At 37.7% G+C, this 10,135-nt stretch overlaps 1 non-coding gene across 1 annotated transcript; it reads left to right on the forward strand.

Annotated features, from left to right (window-relative positions):
* The first annotated feature begins 288 nt into the window (after positions 1-288).
* On the forward strand, positions 289-395 carry LOC118488543. The gene has a single exon (XR_004885087.1). It is a non-coding gene; the product is annotated as a small nucleolar RNA R71 (small nucleolar RNA).
* Positions 396-10,135: the final 9,740 nt, after the last annotated feature.

Genomic DNA, 10,135 nt, shown 5'->3' on the forward strand with positions numbered 1-10,135 from the left:
ATTACCGAGACTGTTTTTGTCATTTCTAACTTTTTGATTTTCGAAGAGAGGGCCTCGATTTGGGCTTGTAAAGAAGTGCTTTCATCAACCTTATGGGCGCTCGGGGCAATAGATTTATTGCCTCGGGGAGTGTGCCACTGAAAATTGGTTTGAGCAATTTCCTCAATTTGATTATATATTTCATTTGGGCGACGATTACCTAAAAGTCCCCCTGAGCTAGAATCAAGTGTTTATCTTGTGTGTGGCAACAACCCATTGTAGAAAGTGGATACTTGTTGCCATACCGTAAGACCGTGATGAAGACACTTTCTTAGTAGCTCCTTGAACCTTTCCCAAGTTTCATATAAGGATTCCCCATCCTCTTGTGAATATGTATTAATTTCAGTCATTAATTTAGCCGTTTTAGCCGGAGGGAAATACTTATATAGAAACTTTTGGGCTAGTTCATCCCAGATGTTTACCGAGCCAACTAGGAAGGTATTAAGCCAAGCCTTAGCTCGGTCTTTTAGTGAAAATGGAAACATACGAAGGCGGATGACGTCGTTTGATGCCCCATTGATCCGAAAGGTATCACATATTTCTAAGAAATTAGTGATATGTAGATGAGGATCCTCGTCCGCAAGTCCATGGAAGGTTGCGGAGTTTTGAAGCATTTGTATCAAATGTGGCCGAAGTTCGAAGTTGTTGGCTTCGACATTCGGTGCATTGATAGCGGCGCCGAGATTACCTACGGTGGGGCGTAGGTAATCCATGAGGGTACGTTGGTCCGCCATTGGAAGTGGGTCTCCCAAAGCTTTCTTTTGGTTTTTAGCTTTAAGTCTTTTTCTGAGAAAGCGTTCGGGTTCTTCAAGAGGTTCTTTTATGTCTTTACTAGAACTGGAGCTCAAACACTACGTAGAAAGTCGTGGCGCCTGGGTTCCTATTTCTGCAATAAAAACAGAAAAGAACGTTGGTCAGAGGGTTCACCACGGCCCCGTGCTCAGCTGAACACGGCCCGTGGTCGGAGATACAATGATTGTTTTCCGGATCCCTGTTACTGGGGAGTTGGACACGGCTCTGTGTTGCACCGACACGGCCCCGTGCTCAACTGTCTGTAACTTAGAAAATAAAACTGCCAGTAACAATGCTGGGCACGACCCGTGTCCGACCAGGCACGGCCCGTGCTGAGCTCTGCAGAAGATGAAAAACTACGAAAATCCTAAAAAAAAGAAAATCTAGAAAAAACGATTAGGCCGTTGATTCCTAACTTTCTTAAAATCCTTGTGTCCCTGGCAACGGCGCCAAAAACTTGATGCGGATTGGTGTGTATATGGAATTACGTATATTTTAAGCCCGTTTTACACGTTAGTCAAGTTTTAAATTTATAAAACACGATATTTTACTAACACCAAACACACATATGGGCAAGTGCACCCATCGTGAGCGTCGTATAGTGTTGGCAAGATTCCAAGGTCGTCCAAGGACACAAGAGCTTTTAGTACCGGTTTATCCTCAATGTCTAATCAAATCAAAAGTTTAAAAAAGATTTTAAACTAGAAAAATAAAAACTAACTAGAATGCTGAAAATAAAATAAAAATAAAAACAGATAGACAAGATGAATCACTTGGCTCCGACTTGTGTATAGTGTTGTAACCTTTGATTATTTCTGCACTTTTGCACTTTTTAAGAGATTATCTTACTTATTGTAGTAGGCCCCTCTTTTGAAGGTGACGTTACCCTCAACCCAGTAGTTTGAGTCAGCAAGGATACAATCCTAAAGGGTCGGATTATTGAAAGATAATTAATTAAGTTATTAATGCATATTGCGGTATGCCCCTCTTTTGAAGGTGAAGTTACCCTCGGTTAAGTAGTCTGAGTCAGCAAGGATACAGTCCTAAGTAGTCGGGCTAAAATATTAATAGTAGTTTAACTTATGAGGGGATCAAAGAGTTTGGACCCCCGCCATCCAATACCGGTGGGTATTGAAGGAGGTCCGACTAAATTTGACCCAGGTCCTTTGCAGGATCTATACACTGAACAATGGCAAGACTCTTACCAAACCGTTCCCTTAACTCCCGACCAGGTAGCCAACATACCTCCATATAGACCGTGGAGATATAAATGGTGAAAATCTTTTATTTTATATAGACAGTAAAATAATGCCAAGACACCCCGGACAAACGATAAGGAAGAATCACCCTCAACATAAGAAACTAGTTATTAATGTCATTAATACATAACCAAGTAAAAAGTGAGAAAAGATTAAAAATAAAAAAGTATTACACTAGACACTTGTCTTCACCAAGTGATGTAAGAGACTTAGGCAAACATGGCCTTTGATTGTCAAGAAATCTTACGATCACTCTTGGATCCCGAGACGACTCACACACTCTATGATGGACAATGGATGATGGTGGTGGATGATGGTGTTGTGATGGTGGTGGGTGGTGGGTGAAGTGTGAGAGAGGCGGTGTGCCAAGGGATGAGTTGCAAGTGATCCAAGCACCCATATTTATAGGCTGAACAGAAGCTCGGGCGCGGCCCCGTGTCCATTGGGCACGGCCCCGTGTCCATCCTTCTCTCTTTCTTCTTTAATTGCGGTTTGTCTGCATTAGTTGACCATGCCCCCGTGTCCGCTGAGCACGACCCCGTGTGCAGAAGCATATCTGTACTATCAAGATTTGCCTGGATTCTGCGAATCTTATTGTTGACCACGGCCCCGTGTCCGCTGAGCATGGCCCCGTGGTGGGCGATTTAAGCTTCTACAACTTTGTCTTTTCTGCTGACACTTGGGCACGCCCCCGTGCTCACTGAGCACGGGGCGTGTTCAGCCTTCTGTCTTCTTGATTTTGCTTGGGAAGATGCTGTTGGGGGGTCGGGCATGCCACGTTTGTTCCTTTTCTTGTATTTGTGTTAGATTTAGGTGCCTTTTTGCTTCTTTTGTTCATTTGAGCTCATTTAATCCTAAAAATACAAAAGAAAGACAAAAACACACTGTTTCCAACATTAGTACTAAAAAGGGTTAGTTTTATGCCACAATTTATGTAATTTATATGTTGCATTTTGTGCACATCAACACCAAATGTACTACTCAGACCGATCACAAGAGCCTCCTGTGTACCCTGGTTTCGGAAGAGCTAAATCAGTTAATGGCATCGCTGGATGGAACATTTGAATGATTGTGACTGTGAAACCTGAACGTGCACGAGCTTTGCAGCTCCCTATCGACTCTATCCTACCTGATCAGACTCGCTCTATTCAAACTGGAGAACTGAAGGAAGAAAATTTTCAAGATTGAACCCATGCGGGGCATGGTGAAGCAACTTTTGGTAGGACGGGCGAAATTTGCTACCCCATGGAACGAATGTGGATCTCATTAAATGGCAACTGTAGGGAACAGACTGCCATAGATTCTGCCACTAGTCTACTTACACCTCGAAACAGAAACAATATCACCTGGGTGTTCGTTGATGGTCTACCGTTACCAGCACACTTTCTCATAATCAAGGAGACTGACGAGTCTTCATAGCTGTGAATGTTCCTCTGAGAGAGGCGGCTATTAGGCACGAGGTGCCAACTCCTATTACTTCTGGTTTTGATTTGTACCTGATTTATGTCTGGCACTGCACAACACTTTTGGCTCACGTCTAGACACGAGCGTTGCTCATCACCGTTGGACAAATGGTCAAAACAAACGAACCATCCTGATACTCGAAGATATGCTTCAAGCATTTGGTAAGGTTGGAGGGACACCTACCTTTGCTTGGGTTTACTACAACAGTTACCATTCTAGTATTCAGACAACTCTGTTTGAGGCATTGCATGGACAGTAACGCTAATCCCCTTGATGAATTGAGGTGGGTGACAACGTAATTGCAGGTCCAGGACTTGTACTTGAAACCCTTGGGAAGATTGTTTAGATCGGAAATTGTTCGGCAACAACGCGAGACCATTAGGAAAACTGATAAGTTTAGGGAACACTGGGAGTTCGCTGTAGGCGAACAGGTCATAATCGAAAGTCTCACACTGGGAGGGTGCGATACGCTATGGAAAACGTGGCTAGCTTAGTTTACGATGCGTTGGGACATTCGGATTTCTGGAACGAATCGGTATCATGGTTTACAAACTCAAGTTACCTGACGAATTAGGTAATGTTCACAAGGTCATTTATGTCACGAACCTAAAGAAGCATTTGTTCGATGGAACACTTGTGATACCCTTGTTGAGGAACCCATTGTTAACATAGTCGAATTTCAATCGTGAGAGTTCGTTGGAACTCAAGACGTGGACCAGAGTTCACGTGGGAGTGTGAGGATCAGATGAAGCTTAAATATCCTCAACTTTTTTTTTCCTAGTGACTAATCTACTTTTGGTGAAGCTGGTGAATTTCGGGACGAAATTCCGTTTCAAGTTGGGGATGATGTGGCACCTGAGGAAAACCGACAACAACCTTGATTTATCACTTCACTTCATTCCTCTGTGCTTACTTATCAAATTTCGGGACGAAATTTCTTTCAAGTTGGGGATGATGTGACAACCCGTATTCCCAAGGTTAGCATTGTCCGATCTCGTGACATTTGGTTTATATCACTACTGTTTATATTTTACTTCACGACGTCACTATACATATGTGCGTACGCCTTTAAAAACTTGTTTGAATTTCATTGAATCACTATGACTAATTGGTTGTGAGTTTGTTAAGAGTTAAACGCTAATGCCTAGATTATATGGAGTCGCAGGATGTACCCGATGTACCCACACTATTAGCATACACCCATTTACTTCCTTGGCCCAAAACCTCTATTATTAACAATGTGACTCTCGGCCCATATATCAATTAAACCGAGCCCAATGTGACACCCAATCCAAGCCAGACTTTTCCCCCCTCCTTTATGTATACGTAAACCACATGTGTGTGTGTGGCACAATTCTTTATAAACATTGCAAACCCTATTTCTCCCACTTGTATTACGACGGCAGAACCCCCCCCCCCTGTTGTCGAAGCCTTTTCCTCTTGGAGATCACCCTTTGTGTTTAACAAATATTAATCTCTTGGTTAGTTACTAAACTCTTGATTTATTGTGTTCATTCTTATGCAACTTGATCATGAATCTTGAATGATTTAGAGTGGCGGTAATAAACATGTGATATTGATATTTTTTATTAAGGTGAACGTGGAATGTGTAACTTGATCGAGTATTAACTAATAACAATAGATAAGTTAGGTGGAGAAACATATAGTTGTTTCATGTGAATGTTCTTGAAAACCGAAGACTAGGGTTAGTAATGATGATTGATTTAATGAGTAGTACTGCATGATTGATAGCCGTTGTCAATTGTATGTATGATTAATTGTTTGATCACTTGTTGAAACTGATAACCTGTGGATGGTCATGACACAAAAAGGAAGCAGCAGATTGTATGTTATGTGGGAATTATGATTGAATGATAACAAAAGGGTACTAAACAAATAAGGGTTTTAAGTGGGTTATGTAATCTAAATGATAAAGCCGATTAAATGGAGCCTGTGTAACGTAGTTAGCATAAATTGTTAATGAATTAAATGTATGGAAAGTTCATATTATATGCAATATGTGTTACACAGTGAGCTAGGGTATTAGGAACAATAGGAACGTATTACCATTGGGCTTTGTATCGGATAGGGCCGTACAACATGTGGGTATGTTGTTTAGTTGGGCCACACACAAAACTGAATCACGACAGGCCGGTCGCGCAATTTTCTGGGCCTGGGGTACAACTGGGCCGGTCAGGATGGACCACAAGAGGAAACAGGTTGTGTGATAACTGTCAAAAATCCAGGTATCCGTATAATTAATTAATCTTGATTAATGCTTAATGACTGTGCTAAATTACAATTAATGACTTGAACTGCTTTCTGATTATTGCCTTATACACACATGTCCATCACATATTGTAAATGCCATATTAGTACTGCATGCAAACATATTGACATAATAGATGCACAAAGCATAGTTAGCACAGTTAATAGACAAATCGGGAAAATGCTGACGGAGTTCAGTAGATAGACAAACATGGTATTGAGACACAGAATGAGCCAGAAATCAAGTATTACACTAGTGTAGTGTGTAGGAAAGTAAGGATCACAAAACTGCCTTCCTAGAGATATTTTAAGTGCCGGAAAGTGCCTAAAACTCAATTAAAATGCTGAATTTAACAAAATTTAGCAATAAATCAGCATTTGAACATAATCAGATCATGCAGAAATATGCTCAAATGGCCCTGAATACTTTCCTAAGTGTTGGAAATTAAAAGTGTCACAAAAGGGTACATAAAGAACACTAAACCGTATAATTTAGCACTTTAACGAACCGGTATCTAACCGAACAATCGGACACTACCCGAAACATCAAAATTATACTAGAAGCATTGTTTAAATGTTTCCAAGCTAGTTATGATCCCTAAACATCATAACACACACTAAAAATATCTACTAACTAATATAAGTAACTAATACTTGAAATTAAACAAGATTATAACCAACTTAGTTAAACCAATGCTAGTACCCCCCCCCCCCAACCTATTTAATCGGCCACATGGCCTAAATGGGAGATCTTATGTGATTTGTTTTGATATCTTACATGATCTTGTCTTGTACTTTAAGGGACATATTACCCAAGAGTTAAACATGTTAAATGGATATAAGTAATCTATGAAGGAACATGATCTCATAACAACACACACTAAAACACACACCATCTCTCTTTCTTCTCCTTGCTTGCTCATGGCCACCACCAACAACCATACAACCACCATCATCCAACCATCATCCAACCTTCTTCCACTCATTCTAATACTACTCAAAGGTGTTAGATGCAAGATTAACAAGCTTGGTGGCTTTGGAACTTCAAGGACCCCTTTCAATTGCTATTATCCATCATATTTATCATCTTCATCTTCAAGAGAGTTCATCCCTAGCCTTGAGCTAGTAGTAAGTTCTTCTACACACCATTTTACATCTTGATTAGTTGGTAAAAAGACGATATGTGATGAAAGTCATGAAGAACACTAGTGAACAAGAAGATAAAACTTTAACATAAGCTTAATAACATAAGAATACATATTGTTTAGTGTTGTTGTGCTTCTTGATGATTGATTATTTGTGTTTATGATGTTAGACATCATATAAAACCTACTAGATTGTGATTAAACACATGATCTAGTAAGTTAAGGTGATCATCTTGTGAAAGACCAAGATGATCATACTTTATGTTTCACATGAACTTGAAAGTAAGAATGATTTTGGGTATGATGAAGTATGAAACATGTTAGAAGCATTGTATAAAAGTTATTTTAAACATAGTTTTCTCAAGTAACCCAGTTCATTTGCAAGATTTACCTAATCATAATTTTTAAAGAAACTAATCATGTTTTGAGGGTGAAACAAAGCTAGTAAAGTGTATGTAACAAGAAAAATAAAAGAAGATTGATTTTTGAAAAATCATCATACAAGTTGTAAAAGACTAAATTTTACACCAATAAGGTTTACAAACAAATAACCATATTTTTAAGGGTAACAAGGCTTACTTAATAACATAGTAAGTTACTACAAGTTTTTATAAAAGTTCAAGTTCATGCCGTTATATAAATTGTATAATTTTGGCACTTGGTGAGTGTTGAATGAATTGTTGATTGTTTGTGATGATTTTAAAAGAAAATGATACGCTTTGAAAGCATGGACACCTCCATTTTTAGGGGAAACTATGGCAAAATTTTCTAAAAATATAAACACTTAGAAAAATAATTTCAAACAAATATTTACAAGTGCATTTTAACCATGAGTTTTCCATATAAACTTTGCCATAATTTTTGTTATAAAAATACAAATATTGGAGGTTAGTTTTTATAAATAAAAATGGAAATATATATATATATATATATATATATATATATATATATATATATATATATATATATATATATATATATATATATACACACACACATTAAAGACATGACGTGTGTGAATATTTATATACTTGGTGTGGTAGTTATATTATTTTAGGATTAAAATAATATAACTTAACAAAATACCAAGAAATTACGATCCAAAATATTACCAAAAATCTCATGGAATAAATATACAAGTTACACACATAATATTGTGAAACCGAACAAGAAATGTAACTTACCAAATATTCCGGAAAATATGATTATAAGTATATTTTTGGTAAATAATATTTTGGACACCAAAAGAATGAAAATGGGATTTTCACAATTATCACAAAGTTATATCATATTTCGACAAGAAGAAAATATATAATTTTTGGGGATTAAAAATATATATGTTTTCTTGGAATTATTAAGGAAAAATAATATTTTTGGGATAAAATAAGTTTATAAATATTTTTAAGTGAGGCTTGAAAATATATGGTTTTGGAACTACAAACATTTTTGCCAAAAGAAAAATTAGGAATAATTTTTCTAAGAAATACTTCTTGAAATATATATTTTAGAAATGTATATATTGGATATTTATTAAAGATAATATTCCGGAATAATCAAAGTGAAATTAAGTATGAGGATACATAATAAAAATACGCATTTTCATACGTATACACACACACACACACACCGAAATACAACACCATTACATGGCAACAATATACAAGAATACAAATACAAATATACCCATCCTTGGGAAGGAAATACGAATATAAATACTTGAGAAGTATTGCTACAAAAATATTGTTTAACAATTATTCCAAAATTTAATAAATATAATTTAAGTTAAAATATTAATCATTTTAACAAATAATTATATACTTGGAATAATAAAGAGGACACTTTAAAACTTAACTCAAAGGCACTAATCAATACTAAGACAAGGCACGACCCGCTCGCCTAATAAGACCATAGTGCATTGTATGTAGTCGTGTACACCAGAGGACACTTTGAGTTACAGGCGGATTCGAAGAACGCAAAACTGTGAGTTCATGTCCCGCTTTTCTTTTAACTGTTTTCAGTTTTATAACTTCGAGGGTGAAATACATGTTACCAACTGTTTACGAACATTTTACGTGGTATGGTTAGCTAAGGAAGGGTACTACTTGATCATGTGAGTGGTGGGTACAACACTTAAGGCCGTTAATCCTCGTTGTAGGACCGAGGGACATGAGTGATAGATCTATTCGGGTGTAGCGAGCCCCACCCATGCGCACGCCAAATGAGCCATGTGGTGACTATGTCTTATTGACGAAATCTACTAGGTTTGAGTTTTCCTGCATCACTTCACACATATCAATGGCCTTGCAAACCATTGGTGATCTGTTTTTCCTTGTTGCTTTCATACCGGGATTTATAAACTTACATACATACTTACAATGATTTCAAAGGTTTACTCACACACACAAACAAACACATGAACTCGCTTAACTTTTGTTGATGTTTTCAAACTACATGTATTTCAGGGAATTGGTAAGTGGATCTGGCGGGCGTTGAAGTTTTTATGCTGCGTTAGGGATAAAGATGTCATCCATGGTCTTCAATTTGGTCAGTGTGTCTTATTCCTGGACGAGGCACGTCTTCCAAACCTCGGTGTTTTTCAAAATCTTTTGATGAGTCCTCAATGAACTCATAAACAAATTGTATGGTTTGTAAAACTTGAATTTGAAGTCTACGTTTCAAAACAATGTTGTTATGTTTTAAACTTATTTAATGGATGACGAATCTAAGATTTTATCGTATAGTAGTTGTTATGATTGAATGCAATGGTATTAAGAAAGTCACACCAAAATCACTCTTCCACAAAAGTCAGGGTGTGACAGCTTGGTATCAGAGCTTCGATCGTAGCGAACTAGGATCCTTTCTCGAGTCTAGACTACGATCATTAGGGCTCTCACGAAAATGTTTTCATGAACATGTTTTCATTGCATACACAAAACGCCCAGATCCAGGAAACAAACATTTTTACAAACAAAAGACATGAAACACATTTCAAAAATTTATGTTTATGATTCAGTCTGAGAGACTGGGTAATTTAGTTTGAGAAACTAGGAGTTTAGTCTAAGAGACTAGGAGATTTAGTCCGAGAAACTGGGTAGTTCAGTCTGAGAGACTGGGAAGTTAGTCTGAGAGACTAGGGAGTTTAGTCTGAGAGACTGGGAAGTTAGTCTG

Source organism: Helianthus annuus, chromosome 16 (genome assembly GCF_002127325.2).
Source record: "Helianthus annuus cultivar XRQ/B chromosome 16, HanXRQr2.0-SUNRISE, whole genome shotgun sequence".
NCBI lineage: Eukaryota > Viridiplantae > Streptophyta > Magnoliopsida > Asterales > Asteraceae > Helianthus > Helianthus annuus.